Genomic DNA, 17,680 nt, shown 5'->3' with positions numbered 1-17,680 from the left:
ATCAATGAAACCAAGAGATGGTTCTTTGAGAAAATAAGCAAGATTGATAAACCACTGGCAAGACTCACAAAGAAAGAGAGAGATAACCCTAATAAAATGAATCAGAAATGAAAAGGGGGACATCAAAACAGAAACCAAAGAAATTCAAAAGATCATCAGACTACTTTGAAAGTCTGTATTCCACGAAACAAGAGAATCTAGAATAAATGGATAAATTTCTGGATTCCTATAACCTCAGAAAGCTGAGCAAAGATGAGTTGGAATACCTGAATAGATCCATTACTGTCAAGGAAATTGAAACTGTAATCAAAAGTCTCCCCAGAAGCAAAACTCCAGGTCCAGATGGATTCACTAGCAAGTTCTTCCAAACATTTAAAGAGGACCTATTGCCAGTTCTTCTCGAGCTTTTCCAGAAAATTGAGGGAAAAAAAACAGTCCCAAACAGTTTCTATGAGGCACATATCACCCTAATATCAAAAGCAAACAGAGACACAAAAGAAAGGAAAATTACAGGCTGGTATCTCTGATGAATATGGATGTGAAGATCCTCAACAAAGTATTAGCAAATAGAATTCAAGAAGACATCAAAAAGATCATACACCATAACTAAGTGGGATTCATCACAGGGATGCAAAGATGGTTCAACATTTGGAAGTCAACAAAATCTATGATATCAAAAAAGAAAAGATAGAAAACATATGATCATATCAATAGATGCAGAGAAAGCATTTGACAAAATCCAGCGCCCGCTCATGATGAAAACTCTTACTAAAATGGGTATAGAAGGGACTTTCCTCAATATAGTCAAAACCATCCAACACAAGCCTATAGCAAGCATTATCCTTGGGGAAAAATTAAGGGCTTTCCCTCTAAGATCATGGACAAAACAAGGATTCCCACTCTCACCACTTCTGTTCAATAAAGTTCAATAATGATTGCGATAGCGAATCACAAGAAAAATACATTAAAGGCATCCAGATAGGAAAGGAATAAATCAAGCTCTCACTATTCACAGATGATATGATACAATATTTAGAGAACCCCAAAGCCCCTACCAAGAAAATCCTAGAAACGATAGACTTGTAAAGTCACAGGCTATAAAATCAATATCCAAAAGTCCATGGTCTTCCTATATGCAAATAATGAGAGTGAAGAAAGTGACATGAAAAAACAATCTTGTTCACAATCATGCTTCAGAAAATCAGGTACCCCGCTATTGCAGCTGCTTGACCTCGTATCTCTTCACTCTCAGCAATGAAAAACAAATCATCAAATGCTTCCTTTTTAGCAGGTCCGACTTTGGAAGGAGAAACTCCAAACAATAATACTAAGTTTTTGTTGAAATATTGAATGTAATCAAAGTAAAGTGAAAGCAAAGTGAAATTTATCGGCTACACATGCGGGGTGGGGGGCTGGGGAGGTGGGGAGAAAGGGGGTGCTATACTGTGATTCTTGGTGGTGGAATATGTGCACTGGTGAAGGGATGGGTGTTCGATCATTGTATAACTGAGACTAAAACCTGAAAAATTTGTAACTTTCCACATGGTGATTCAATAATAAATAAATAAATAAAATAAAATAAAATGCAGAAAAAAAGAAATAAAGAATAATATAATGTGAAGTAACCTTTAAAAAAATCAGGTACCTCGAAATCAGTTTAACTAAGGAGGTGAAGAACCTATACAGAGAAAACTTCAAAGTGACCACCATCACCGAGCTCTTCCAAAATCCTTTCTCGCAGCAAGAGAGGAATACTGATAGTGAACTGGAAGGTCCCACCTGCGTACCACCACAACAACATGAAGAAACAGCACAAATCCCTACCACGAGGAAAGGATGAAGAAAAAATTCAGAAGCCTCAATAGGGGTTACCAAAAACATGATCTCTCAGAAAAACAATTCAGAGAGGAAATGTTGAAAATGATCAATGAATGGTGGAACACGCATTCAAATTATAGGAGGACATGAAAGAAACAATGAAATGGACAGCCAACAAAATACAGGAAGAAATGAGAGCAGAAATAAGAAAGCTACAAGCAAAAGGGTCACTAATAAAGAAGTAATAATAAATATGAAAAAAAAAAACTCAGTGGGTGCCCTAAACAGCAGAATGACTACAACGGAAGACAGAATCAGTGAGGTTGGAGATGAGCTGCAGGGGACTTACAGGCAATAACAAACAATGGGAAAAGACCTCAAAAATAGCTTTAGGGTGAATCAGCTTCCTGGGGTATGAAGTTAAGAGAACAACATAAGAATCATTGGGGTACCAGAAGGACAGGGAGGCAACTTCAGTGAAAAAGTCACAGTTAAAGATATCATTGAGAACTTCCCAGAGCTTGAGAGAGCAGGCATCCAGATCCAAGTAGCCCAAGGGATGCCGGCTAGAAGAGACCCTAATAAAAACAATCCAAGACATATCATAGAATGACAGGTGCCACGGATAGAGACACAATACTGCAAGCAACAAGGTCAACGAAGGACATAACATACAAAGAATCACCCCTTAGATTTACAGCAGGCTTATCAGAGGAAACCCTCCAAGCCCGAAGACACTGGTGGGATATAGTGAAAACCTCAATGAACTGAACGCCTCACCAATACTTTATCTGGCTAAACTTGCAATCAAACTTGAAGGAACAATAAACTATTTCATGGATAAACAACAGCTAGGAACTTCATAGACTCAAAACCAAACTTAAAAGAAGGACTACAGGGGCTACTGTATGTCAAGAAAAACCACCACAAGTGCAACAAACCCCTATAGAAAGATGGCACAAAACCCCATGACAATGATCTCAATTAAATGGTCTAAATGCACCAATTAAGAGACACGAAGTGGCAAAATGAATTCAGAAACTGAACCCAACATTTTGCTGCCTACAAGAAGCACATTGGAACAGTCAGAGCAAACTCAGACTCAAAGTCAAAGCATGGAATACAATTCTCCAAGCAAACAACTCCCTCAAAAAAGTTGGGGTGGCCATACTAATATCTGACAACATAGATTTCAGGTTGAAAAAGATTAGAAGGGACAGCGAAGGCCATTTTTTATTAATCAAGGGATATATACAGCAGGAAAAAAATCACAACCTGAAACATATACACACCTAAGGAGGGACCAGCTAAATACTTAAAACAAATGCTAACAGATGTTAAGGAGGACATTACTAGCAACACAATGGAAGTCAGAGACTACAATACTGCTTTATTGCGTCTAGATAGATCAACAAGATTAAAACTCAGCAAGGAAACACTGGCTTTGAGGGAAGAGATAGAAGAGAGAGAGCTAATAGATCTGTATAGGGCTCACAAAAAGAATACATATTTTTTTTCCAGTACACATGGAATATTCTCCAAAATAGACCACATACTGGGTCACAAAACATAACTCAATAGAATCAGGAAGAAAGAAATTGTATCAACTATCTTCTCAGACCATGGTGCACTGAAGCTAGAAGTTAATCACACACAGACATGGTAAACCAAATCAAACAACTGGAAATTAAACAACTCAATATTGAACAACAAGTGGATCAGGAAGTAAATCAAGGAAGAAATCAAAAGAAGCTAGAAACAAATGACAGTGAAGCAGGAGTTAGCAGAACTTATGGGATTCAGCTAAAACTTAGTATTAAGGGGAAAATGTATAGCGCTGCAAGCATTTTTCAGGAAGGAAGAAAAGGCCCACATAAATATCTTGACTCCACAGCTTAAGATCTTAGAAAAGGAACAACAAAAGGAGCCAAAACCAGGCATAAAGAAATAACAAAACTTAGAGCAGAAATTAATGACATGGAAACCCAAAAAACAATCCAAAATATCAATAAAACCAAGAGCTGGTTCTTTAATAAAATAAACAAGATAGATAAACCACTAACAAGACTCACAAAGAAAGAGAGAGAGATAACCCTAATAAACTGAATCAGAAATGAAAAAAGGGGACATCACGACAGAAACCAAAGAAATTCAAAACATCATCAGAGACTACTTCGAAAGTCTGTATGCCAAGAAACCTAGAAGAAATGGACAAACTCCTGGATTCCTATATTCTCCCATGACTGAACCAAGGAGATTTGAAATACCTAAATAGACCTATTACTGTCAAGGAAATTGAAACTGTAATCAAAAGTCTTCCCAAAAACAAAAACCCAAGTCCAGATGGATTTACTAGTGAATTCTTTCAAACATTTAAAGAGGTCCTATTGCCACTTCTTCTCAAGCTTTTTCAGGAAATTGAAGAAACAGAAACTCTCCCAAAGAGTTTTTATGAGGCACATATCTCCCTAATATCAAAAGCGAACAGAAGCATCACTAAAACTGAAAACCATAGGCCAATATCCCTGATGAACATGGATGTGAAGATCCTCAACAAAATATTAGCAAATAGAATTCAACAAGTCATCAAAAAGATCATACACCACGACCAAGTGGGATTTATCCCGGGGGTGCAAGGTGATTTAGCATTCAGAAATCAATCACTATAATCCATCATATCAAAAGAAGAAAATATAAGAACCATATGATCATACCAATAGATGCAGAGAAAGCATTTGAAAAGATCCAGCACCCGTTTATGATGAAAACTCTCACAAAAAAATGGGTTTTGAAGGAGCTTTCCTCAATATAGTCAAAGCCACCTACTACAAGCCTTTGGCAAGCATTATCCTCAATAGAGAAAAACTAGGAGTCTTCCCTCTAAGATCATGGACAAGACAAGAATGCCCACTCTCACCAATTCTGTTCAATATCGTACTGGAAGTACTGGAAATAGCAATTAGGCAAGAAAAAGATATTAAGGGCATCCAGATAGGAAAGGAATAAATCAAGCTTTCACTACTCGCAGATGATATAATACTATATTTAGAGAACCCTAAAGCCTCTACCAAGAAACTCCTAGAAACAGTAAACTTGTGTAGTAAAGTTGCAGGCTATAAAATCAATACCCACAAGTCCATGGCTTTCCTATATGCAAAAAATGAAAGAGAGGAAAGCCATATGAAAAAATCAATCCCATTCACATTCATGCCTCAGAAAATCAAGTACTTCGGAATCAGCTTAACTAGGAGGTAAAGGACCTGCACAAAGAAAACTACAAAATGCTAATTCACAAGACAAAAGACAAAAATAAATGGAAACATATTCCCTGCTCAGGGATTGGGAGAATTAACTTTGTCAAAATGGCAATACTCAACAAAGAATTATACAGATTCAATGTAATCCCTATAAGAATACCCATGACATTCTTCAAAGAAACGGATCAGGATCAAACTCTCCTGAAATTCATATGGAACAACAACCCCCCATGAATAGCTAAAGCAATTCTTGGGAAAAAGAAGATGGGAGGCATCTCCTTACCCAAACTTAGACTTTACTACAAAGCAGTAATAATTGAAACAGCATGGTACTGGAACAAAGACAGAGTCAAGGATCAATGGAAAAGGGTGGACTATCCTTACACACACCCTACAATATATGGTCATCTAATCTTTGATAAGGGAGCAATAAATGTGAAGTGGAGCAAGGGAAGCTTCTTTAACAAATGATGCTGGCAAAACTTGACAGCTACCTAACACCAGACCTCTACCTAACACCATGCACAAATCTCAGATCAAAATGGAATAAAGATCTCAACATTAGACCAGAATACATCAGGTACATTGAAGTCAAGGGCAGCAAAACCCTCCATGACATTGAAGCTAAAGGTATCTTCAAAGATGACACGCTACTGGTCAAACAAGTAGAAACAGAGATAAACAAATGGGACTATCTTAAACTAAGAAGTTTCTGCACCTCAAAAGATACTGTGACCAGAATACAAAAACAATCTAAAGAATGGAAAGTATATCCACCAAATACCCATCAGATAAGGGGTTGATATCAAGTATATACAAAGCACTGGTTGAACTCTACAAGAAGAAAACATCCAACCCCATCAGAAAATGGGGAATGAAATTAACAGAAATTTTCACAAAGAAGAAATCCGAAAGGCCAAAAGGCACATGAAAAAATGCTCTTCATACTAATCATCAGGGAGATGCAGATCAAAACAGCAATGAGATATCATCTCACACCACAGAGACTGGCCCACATCCAAAGGAACAAAACAACGACTATTGGCAAGGATGTGCGGAGAAAGAGACTCTTCTTCACTGCTGGTGGGAATGCTGACAGGTTCATCCCTTTTGGAAAAAAGTATGCATGCTTCTCAAAATATTAGAAATTGAGCTCTCATTAGATCCAGCAATACCACTTCTGGGATATATCCCAGAGATGAAAAAAATATAGTAGAAATGACATTTGCACTTTTCTGTTGATTGCAGCACTGGTTCCAATAGCCAGAATCTGGAAAATACCTGAGTGCCCAAGAACAGATTACTGGTTAAAGAAACTTTGGTACATCTTCACAATGGAATACTATGCAGCTGTTAGAGAGGATGAATTCATGAAATTTGCATAAACGTGGATCAACATGGAGAGTATTATGTTAAGTGAAATAAATCAGAAAGAGAGGGACATACATAGAAAAATTGCACTAATTTTGGAATATAAAGTAAGAGAATGCGAGACTTACACCCAAGAATAGTAGAGATGTATACCAGGAGGATTGCTCCATGGCTTGGAAGCTGGCCTCACATGCTGGCGGAAAAGGCAGCTCAGATATAGAAGGGAACACCAAGTAAAGGGTGCTTGGAGGGCTCGCGCGGAATGGGAGATGCAAGCTGAAAGTAGACGAGAGACTGAACATGATGGCCACTCAATACCTATATTGCAAACCACAACACCCAAAAGAAGAGAGAGAGCTAAAGGAAATGCCCTGCCACAGAGGTGGGGAGGTGTCGGGAGATGGGGTGCAGGTGGTGGGAGGAATACTGGGATCACTGGTGGTGGAAAATGGGCACTGGTGGAGGGATGGTTACTTGATCATTTTATGATTGAAAGTAAGCACAAAAGTTTATAAGTCTGTAACTATACCTCACAGTGATTTAAAAACAAAAATTAAAAAAATAAAAATTTAAAAATAAAAATAAATTCTTTTTTGAAAAAGAAAGAAATTAGTCAGGTCTCCTGAAGAGTAGGGAATTCTGTCTTCCAGCTACCTTTAGACTTTAGACTGTAACAATTCATGTAATAATTTCCTACCTACCAAGACACCCTGGTGCTATTAGGACCTGCTAAATTTCAAAAACTTTTAAGCCAGTTTCCTAAGCTACATATTTATATGTGCATGCTTACTTAGATATTTTAGAGAAATATACAAGTATACAGACTCACCATGATTTATATGTCCTATTATAGTATTTGCTTCAACTGGAAAATTCTAATAATATGTATAATGACCACTGAAGAAGTTCATAAATGTTTGTGGGTGTGCACACACACATACACACACACACCATGTGTAATTCTTTAGAGGAGATATTTTGAAAACAACATGATCTAACTGCAAGTTCATTACATCTTTCACAGAATGATTCTATCACTCCTCTATTGGTGAAGAAGAAAGCAGCAATGCATTAAGATAAAAGTAACATCTCCTTGTAGATCTTGAAAAAATGTCACTATTTTACAGTTTAATATTTTATTAATTCTTTCACAATTCATTATTATGTTACTATTATTTATCATTTTACTAATTTATGATGCAATTATAAACATCTGCGATACTCTTGGGAGCTCCTGAGGATGAGGACAAGAATCCCTTCACCTGCTAGTGAGGCTCAGGATGCTTTCATTTGATGTCATTATTGTGTAAAGAATACTTACCCTGACTTTAGCCATCTCAGATGTAGAGAGAAAAATATATGTCAATCAGAAATAGATTCAATGCAGGAAATATAAAAATAAAATATTATATTCCATCATGTGCTCAAAATTTAAGATATTTGAATATTTTGTTTACTCACTGCATTTTGTGGTAATTTATACAAGTCAGAAAAAATGTTTGCAAATATTTTTTTAAAAGATGCATTTGAAAGATGATAAGGAGGTCCCTTGGCTTTTGCATTGCATATAACTGACTTGGGTACCATCTCCGACATCTCAGATGGTCTCCTGACCACCACCAGCAGTAACTACTGAACACAAAGCCAGGAATAACCCCTGAGCATTGCTGGATGTGGCCTTACTTCCAAAAATATTACAAAGATACATTGGAATCCCTAAAAACATTAGTAATAAAGGATAAAATAGTGTAAATGTTGATAGTTTATTAATGAAATTTCTGGACAGTATCACCTGCAATTTAACTGAATACTTTTCTTGATATTTGTGTAATAAAAATATCTGATATCCATATAATATTTATTGTAGTACATTTCCTCATAGGCAACTATCTCTAAAGATTAAGTAAGTAATATATAAGTTGACTAAGTAATTACTACATTTCTGGTCTCAAAGAAACGTTCTACTAAAGCCTCCTGATAACGTGAATGGCCAAAGAGAAACTTCTTTACATACCATTCTTTCATTCTTTTTTTTTTTCTTTTTGGGTCACACCCAGTGATGCTCAGGGGTTACTCCTGGCTCTGCACTCAGGAATTGCTCCTGGCAGTGCTTGGGGGACCATATGGGATGCCGGGGATCGAACCCGGATCGGCCGCGTGCAAGGCAAACGCCCTACCCGCTGTGCTATCGCTCCAGCCCCACCATTCTTTCATTCTTAAGACATTCTTTACGACCTCTGATATTCTTACGACCGGTTTCTAAGAGATTATGTTTTCAAAATAGAAAATAATATCTTCTTTTTATTGTAGGGACATATGAGAAAAATTAATAAATCACTTGAAGTATTTTGGGCTCCCTTGATAATGAGTGCTATGCTTTCAGAAGCATAACTATGTGCTTTGCAAATGATTTATCACTGTCCTTTGTATGTGTAAAGCACTCTGAGTTCCTTAAAGAAAGACATGAAATTGAGTGAAATTTTAATACAGGCCATAGTATAGAATGCACAGAGTTCATTCTGTTAGAGTGAAATTTTAATACAGGTCATAAATTAGAATGCATAGCATTTATTCTGTTACTACAATTTGGGGGGGAACAATGTGTGCTTGTAGCAGGGTACATAACAGCTCTTTTAGTCTTTTGAACTTAAATATTTCTTATCAGGACAACCAAACTAGCCTAAGACTTTTAGAGATAAAGTCTGTTATTTTATATGTTAGTCCATGTCACACTAGTTTTAAACTATTTTCTTATCACGCCTAAGTGGGCAATGAAATAAATCACATATAAGGGAAAGCCAAATTAGCAATATAACTGGTTCAATTGCAAATATTTGTGTGACACCTGATCTTAAAATGAGCTGCTTGAAACATTGATTTAAGAACTGGGACAATATAGCTGAGAAACATTCTAAGGAATGTTTAGAACCCTGGTGGTTCTGCCTACAGGGCATTCTGGTTGATGTGAGGACTCAAGGGTGCAGTGGTGATGGAGTTTATCAGGATCTCTGCTACACCCAGCAATGTTTTTGCTTTGTTTTTGTTTTGTTTTGTTTTGTTTCTGTGGAGGGTATTACACACATGTGCACACTGATGTCATTTTCCCACTGGAAAAGCCTGTGTTCTCCCCTGAACATGTCTCTCTCTCTCTCTCTCTCTCTCTCTCTCTCTCTCTCTCTTTCTCCCTCTCTCTCTCTTCCCCTTCATATTTCTCTCAGTAAGATTCTCAAAATAAAACTAATTTATTTCACAAAAATGAAGGAGATGGGAGGAAAAGTAAATGAACTATGTCAGGTGGTCAGAAAGAATGATAAAATATTGTTTTGAAGTTTAAGTAAAAATATAATTTCAAACATAGTATAAAAAGGTAAAGGGTGGAAAAGGTATTTACGTCTAAACTTTGCTATTCATCATGTGGCTATTACATATTTTGACTTTATTTTATAATTATCTACATTTCTTTGGATGCAATCATCTCTAGTCAATGCTCAGAAAAAAAACAGAGTAATAAACATTAATAGTTACTTATTTATAGTGGATATGAAGTGCCTTCATGTATTTCTAACATGTATGGCTACATACAAAATTCCACATAGCAAAAAGGAAGGTATATGTGATGAAAAAACAACAGTTAAAGAAATGATTGATAAGAGCTTCCCAGAGTTTGTAACTCTGTATCTCAAGGTGACTCAAAATAAATTTTTTTAATGAATTTCCCAGAGTTGAGGAATATAAATACCGAAATTCAAGAGGCTCAATAATAAATTAAATTAGGAAAACGCCTAGACACATTATGTTCAGAATGACAAAAGCTAAAGATTGAGACAGAATATTAAAAGCATCAAAATTACAAAAAAAAGAACTTGCATATAGAGGAAATACCCTAGTCACAACTGACCTATCAAATAAGACTCTTTGAATCAGAAAGAGTATGGAGTATAAAACAAAATCTCAATGAAATGATCACTTCAGCAAGAATACTTTTTCCAGTTAGATTGTCATTAAGATTTGAAGGAACAATACAGAATTTTAAAGACAGCAACAGCCTAGTAAATATAGTACTAAAACCATTTTAAGAGCATTAAAAGAGCTTCTTTAAAGGATAGGACAAACTTCCCAATATGTGACATTGAGTATGACACTTACTAATAGTTGACTGCTGCTAATTAAGAAAAGATATATTTACTCTTATCTTGCTAAGGAATTTTATACATTTTAAGTAATAAATGTATGTCTCATTTACATTGATTGTTCTTTGTCTAATCAGTTTTTTTTACATCCAGAGTTTAATTTCTTTATTTACATAGTTAAAATCATATGGTAATCAATCATCACAAATTGACATCTTGATTTATTTTCTGATATTTTCCTTTTTAAAGTTTTGTGTGAGCAAGTAATATTAAATAAATTTGTTATATGCCTAATAGGAGGGCAGGATGGGAGTCACAGGAAACCTGGGGACAATGCTTGGGGGAGGGTGGTATGCCTAGTGTTGGAACACTTTATGCCTAAACAACTCTAGCATCAACAGCTTTGTAAACCATGGTGTCTTAATAAAAATTAAAAAAAAAATAGTACTCCATTTAAAATGCAGCTAATTGAGCTTGCAGCAGAAATGTTTTATATCTGCTTTCTGGTTTTTTTGCATAAAATTTTAAATAATGTGTTCAAGAGTAAAAGTTAACTAAAATTAAATTTTTATCATCTCAAATCAAGAACATCATTGAAATAACTTTTTTATTTTTCTAGTGTGGAACTGTTAAATATACAAGAGTTCCCAATACTATTTGGTACATCTGTCTTGGTTTGTGCTAAGGTGTTGGCAGTTATATCCACTATTATTTTTATACAATTTGTTCAAATGTCAACATGGCAAACAAGCCACATTCATCTTTGTATTGTTATTATTAAAATTTTGAACTTGCAGAGCTGCTAAAAATGGTTTAGGGAACCTCTAAAAATCTCTGAGTTGTCGAATTAGCCTGACATGGGGACAAAGAGGAGTTGTAATATTCCCCAGGAAGTGTATTGGAGAATGAAGGCAGGAAATACTTCAAAGTGAAGAGACATTCTAGGATCCAGGATATACAGTGTTTCATTTGGAGAAAACACAAGCAAAATCTTGAGGCAAGTGATAGAATGGGTTAGTGAAATGATGATACTACAGAATGGAATGAACGCCACATTAGGAAAACTAAACAGGAAGAACAATGCTGGATCAAAAAAAGAAGAAATATGCCACATTAAAGATCTTAAACTTTTATCATGTAGTTACTCAAATCTCTGTTTTATGTTGAAGAGCAGAATTGTCGGTTTTTATTTTAGAAAGATTATTTTCACAAAGCATACATTTGGTGATAATAAAATTGGTGGTAGGGAATAATTCTTCTTTGAATAAAGAAAAGGACACTGTCTCTAAAATTCATGCATTGAAACGTATATTTGTTGGCAGTGTAATCAACAAAGGACTAGAGAATCCCATTGCACTCTCTCACCACCTGTATTTTGTGGTCTCAGGCCACTTCCCTACCGGGGACAGCTGATGCCATGTGGGTGGAGGAAAGAGGAAATAAATGAAGGCCAAGCTGGTTGGTGATCAGTTGTTCATTTATTCCATTCTCCCCACGTGCTTGTCCCATATCACTAAGTCCCTCATTACCGTCTCCTCCTGTGTCCCTTGCTCATCTCTCCACTCTCTGACTCACAGCCTTGATCTCTCTTTAGTGTCTCATCAACTCCTCTGAATTGGGAGTAGTAAAAGTGGGAGGGAGTCTGCTTGCACCCAGGTTGAGTAGCACAATCAACATATCAAAGCACTTCCTGAACACCAATCTGGCTCTAGGGTAAACTACCAAGTAGGGTTTATTTTTTCCTTTCCTTAATCCAATAATTTAATTAGTATATTAATTTACATCTTAATTCTACTTCTTAATATTATCTATTTTGTATGGACACAGTAAAAAATACATTAAGCTTATAGGGTGGCTATAAGCACTCCGGTACTTTGAGTCATATCCCAAGGCAGTAGGTACTTTCAAACATACTTAAATATTTTTTTTCCATCTTTAAGTACAATAAGAGTAGTTAAAGATGAGTGATGTTTCGGTTTCTTATTCAATTTATTCTGGAGAAAATAAACACTTAGAAATACAGATCTATGGTCTCCATATCAATAGTGCCAGTCCAGTAGCTAAGGGGTCTATAACAACTTAGAGATGTATTAATATCTCTGCACATGAATATATTTTATGTTTCATCATTTTTAGCTTCTTTTTCTTATCTTTATGTCAATATTTATTCTAAATAAGTAGGAGGAACAAAGTGGCCCATCAGAGGACTTATTGAAAACTAGGACCTGAAAATATGTCCTTCCTTCAAACACGAGAGAAGAATATAAACAAAACACAAAAATCTAGAAAGAACAAACTTGTACAAGTAATGTGGCAGGCTATAAAATTGACACACAGAAATCCATGGAATTCCTATTAGCAAAGAATAAAATTAAAGTGAGAGAAATTTAAAAACATACCATTCATAACTGCTTCTCAAAAGAAGCAAGTACTTGGGATTAGTTTAACAGAAGAGGTAAAAACATACATAAAGAACACTATAAATCACAACAGAAGAAATAAAAGAAAACACAAAGAAATGGAAACTCATCTGTTGCTCATAGATTGGAAGGGTTAACACTGAAAATGATAGTACACAAAGCACTATATATTCAATTCAATCTTTATAAAAATACTCTTATCTTTACTTTTTTAAAATTTAAACACCACTTATTTAAAATTTAACACCATTATTGTTTCAGGCATTCAATAATCTAATGTCAGCCCCACCACTAGTGTCATGTTCTCTCCACCAGTGTCCCCAATTTTACACCAATCCCTGGGTCTGCCCTCTTAGCAGGTAAAAACAAATTCTTTATATTGCTTGTTATAACAAAATGATAAATGAAATGATCATAAAATTTATCAATAAAAGTCAATTTGTGATATTTGTTCACTGTCACTGTATCACTGTCATCTCATTGTTCATTGATTTGCTCAAGCGGGCACCAGTAACGTCTCCATTGTGAGACTTGTTGTTATTGTTTTTGGCATATCGAATATGCTATGGGGAGCTTGCCAGGCTCTGCCATGTGGGCGAGATACTCTCGGTAGCTTGCCAGGGTCTCCAAGAGGAACAGAGGAATTGAACCCGGGTCAGCTGCATGCAAGGCAAACACCCTACCCACTGTGCTATGGCTCCAGCCCATTGAATAAGTAAATAACACAAATTGAGTAGATTGGCACTGACTGAGTTTTCCATGTTACAGTTTTTACTCATTACCTTGATGCCTTCTATGCAACTTTGCCATCAAATTTGATATGCTTCTATTGGGCTTTAGTACTGTAAAATTTAGAGAATATGTTGTACAGCTATGAATGTGGTCAAGTGTTCTAGGAGCTGTGGAAGAGGTCAGGTGTGGCAACTGCTAGCCTATTCAAAAAAGTGGGAGGGAGTCTGCTTGCACCTGTACCAAAAGTCCACAGAGTTTATGTTACATTGCTATAGTAATTAATACAATGTGCTACTCGAGTAAGGTATGGGCTGGAGCGATAGCACAGTGGGTAGGGCGTTCGCCTTTCAAGAGGCCAACCCGTGTTCAATTCCTCCACCCCTCTTGGAGAGCCTGGCAAGCTACCGAGAGTATCTCGCCCACATGGTAGAGCTTGGCAAGCAACCTGTGGTCAATATGCCCAAAACAGTAACAACAAGTCTCATAATGGAGACGTTTCTGGTACCCACTCGAGCAGATCGGTGAGCAACAGAATGACAGTGACAATGACATTCAAGGACAAACTCTTGTACCAATGGAATTGAATCAACAACTTGGAGTTATATCTTTAGGTATATAGACAACTAGTCTTTGACAAAGGATCTAAGAAAATGAAGTGAAGCAAGGAAACCCTCTTTAAGGGTGTTGGGAAAACTAGTCAGTCATGTGAAAAAAAATTAACTCAGACGCCTAACACCATGCACAAAAATCAATTTAAGATGGATTAAAGACTTCAATATCGGACCTGAATCCATAAATTATATTGTAAAAATGAGGCAGAGTCCTCTATAACTTTATTTATTTATTTTATAACTTTAAATCTAGAGGAATTTTCAAGGATTCAATACCATTGGTCAATAAGCAAAGATAAACAAATGGAACTACATCAAATTAAGAAGCTTCTATACCACAAAATAAATGATAACCAGAATAAAGACACTCCACAGAGTAGGAAACAATAGTAGCTAACTATTCATCTAACAAAGGGTTACATATCAAAGATATGTATATATATATGTGTATATATACATGGCACTTGTATAACTCAAAAACAAAAACAATCAACCTCATCAAAAATTCAGAAAAAGAGATGAATAGAAAATTTGTCTTAGGAGACATACAGATGACCAATAGTTTAATGAGAATATGTTCTGCATCCATTATGATCAGGGACATGAAAAATATTTTCAAACCAGTGAGACTAATACACATCAAAAAGAACAAATTAATAGCAACAGGCATGAATGTGCAGAAAAAGGAATATTTATTCACTTCTGGTGGAAATTTATACTAGCTCTTTTTTTTTAAATGAATATGGATACTACTCAAAATACTAAGAATTGAGCTTCCTTATGGCCCTGAAATTTAACTTCTTAGCATCTACCTCAAGAGCCTAAAAACTTTTAAAAAAAAGACATGTGTGTACCAATATTCATTACAACATTATTCACAATAATTTAAATCTTGGAAACAACCCAAGTATCCAAAAATAGATGATCCAATAAAATACTGCTTGAGTATATAAAAAAATAACAGAATTATCCAATTAGCGTCTATGTGGATGGAATTAAGGTTCTCTAACTGAATGAAGCCAGTGTGAGAAGAGGAACAGATAAAAATGATCTATCATATCAGGGCTCTAAAGAAGCATGAGCGTGACAAATGGCTAAAAGCAATAGAATCTGAGAACTTGTTTATAGAATTGAGTTTACCATGACAGTGAAACCAAATGAGAGTGTGTGGGGGGAGTGGGGGGTGGGGACATGGGGAGAGGCATTGCAGAGGATGTGAAGGCAATCTTGAGACATGATGGAAGAAAATGGACATTTTGGTGCAGGGTCTGCTTTTAGAACATTATATGCATAAAACCCTATATTTTGCAACATTGTAAATCACAGTGACTAAAATACATTTTTAAAACCTATGCACAAGTGTCTATAGCAGATTTATTTATAAAACTCAAAACTTGGGGAAAAACAAGTTGTCCTTCAGTAGGTGAATGAATCAATCAATACTGGTACATTTTGATAATGTAATGTTATCCAACAACAATAAGCTTCATGACAGTCTAGAAAAAAACAAAACTATGGAAGACGTAAAATTGCCATTGTTTCCTAGGGGTCAGAGGGAAGAGAAGTATGACTAGATATAGCATCAAAGATTTTTAGGGTACTGTAACTATTCTGGTAGGTGCATACATTGTATATTTATGAAATCCCATAGAATTTATTAGTTAACTTAATGTAAATTATAAATTCTGTGTGTGATAATGTGTCCATTGTCTACTCATAAATGAAGTAAATGTACTACCCGGGCTCTAATACTGATAATGAGATTGTTCTTGGAGGATGGGGATATTTGGGTATGTAGAAACTGTATTTTCTATTCCATTTTTCTGTAAGCCTAAAATTGTCTTTTGGGGAATATTATATTATTTTACTAAACGGACTAACATTTGAAAATATTTATGAATGAAACGAGATCTATGTTAATGCATTTTTCACAAACCATAGTTTCCTTGGTTAAAGTGGGAATTTAGAAATCAGAAATCAACCCTAACGAGCAACTTAATGAGTTACAGTATTCTTTGCAGCCAATATGACTGGTATTTTTTTCCAACCTAGCATCTTGGTTTAAATGAGTCACAACTTACATTACTCATTAATAACAAGTTATTTTCCTAGTGACCCCCAACACTATCATTCTATCCATCATTCTAATTTTGCATAAGATACTAAAGAAATTGAAGAAATCCAGAGTTTTCCTATGTTAAACTTATCATGTTAAAATAGCCTTAACCTAAAAGTTAAATTTTTCCAAGATGCTTTAACAAAAAAGCCCTTAACTCAGCTCTCCTCTGTAAAAGTGAGAATTGTGCCTTATGGGTGTGGTGAACATCCAATTATTTTTCCTGCATTTCCTATTCTCAGAGTTTGGTGGAAGGAAGCATTTGTTTTATCTTTAATAGCTTTGCTAATAGTGTCAATGTTGAACATTATTTATTTTTAGAATGTTAATGGTTTTTCTTTCTGTATACAATCCCAGCAGTGAGCAGACTTAACAAATCTCTAAAATAAACTCATTTACTCAGACATTCTCATATTTGTCACTTTGAAAGATTGAGCATCAGTAAGAGAAGCAATTCGCCTTCTCATGCAAAATACGTTTATGTCCAGGCCAGAATTTCTTCATGTTTAAATATGGAGATAAGACCTAGTCACTATCAGTTTTCTAACTTATTTTTGTTTCTCTCTCATCCATCTCTTGCCCAATTTCGATGGACCATCAATCTAAGGCTTTAGGTCATTTATAGAAGCATGTGCTCCAGCAAAGTAAAGATTGAAATCTTCCATTTTATTTAGAAGATAATTTCAGACTGAGGAAAAAATAATTGAGGCCCACAAAGTTTTTTTCATGAACTGTAGATTTTCTCAAAGCATAAAGGAATCAACTGGTCTAAATTTTGAATTACAGGCCTAGAGTAAGTGGGCAAATTTTGCAGGGGATTATTTCTGTTGATGGAAATACATGTATAGTATCAACAGAACTAGACTAAGAGAGGGTAGTTTATAATTTCATAATTTCTTTCATAATTTCTCTCTTTTTACTCTTAGGGGTAGCAATATAAGCATTTGAACTCTATTTTTACTATAATAGTATATTCATTGCAATACTCTGCCTCTTTAGTTCACTGCAATATTCTATTTGTAATATGTGATTTTCCATATTTCTGCTTTCTCTACCCATTATTTTCCTAATTTAATTGCTCTTTTATTCTGAATTTTGATGTTTTCTGCAAAAAAATTAAACACTTTCAGAAAATGGTACCCATGAAAAGAGAAAGTGACAGCCAAAATGTCTGACCCATGCAAAGGCGACCAATTCTAATGTGACTATACTAACTATAAAAAAA

Source organism: Sorex araneus, chromosome 8 (assembly GCF_027595985.1).
Source record: "Sorex araneus isolate mSorAra2 chromosome 8, mSorAra2.pri, whole genome shotgun sequence".
NCBI lineage: Eukaryota > Metazoa > Chordata > Mammalia > Eulipotyphla > Soricidae > Sorex > Sorex araneus.
This window is presented reverse-complemented; position numbering follows the sequence as displayed.